The following is a 424-nucleotide window of genomic DNA, read 5'->3' as shown; positions in this document are numbered from 1 at the left end:
ATTGTCACCAAAAAAAAAAAAAAGAAGTAATATATTTGCATTATGTTTTCTAAGTTTTGAATAAGGAGACACACATGCAAAATATATATCAAGTAAAAAAAAACTTATAGATCTTGGAATACATTTTTTTTTTCTTTTGTCAAACACCACAGAAGTGGGTTACTCAAAGTTAAGAGTACAGTATTATTAATCTAGTACACTTAGAACATTTCATCTTGAAGAGTAATTGCTTCTAGCTTTTCTTCCATATGCATTTTGTCATAATGGAATCCATTTTTTTAATTCACGTTTGTCTCTACTGACATACATAGCGGATACGCCATCCATCATTGGAAGAGTTGATTATTCAACTAGCTAGGATTCTTTTATCTCATGTACAGTATTATTTATAGTTGAGAAAGCATTGGTTCAACAATCGTTTATA

The sequence above is a fragment of the Arachis ipaensis genome, chromosome B05, assembly GCF_000816755.2.
Source record: "Arachis ipaensis cultivar K30076 chromosome B05, Araip1.1, whole genome shotgun sequence".
Lineage (NCBI taxonomy): Eukaryota > Viridiplantae > Streptophyta > Magnoliopsida > Fabales > Fabaceae > Arachis > Arachis ipaensis.
This window is presented reverse-complemented; position numbering follows the sequence as displayed.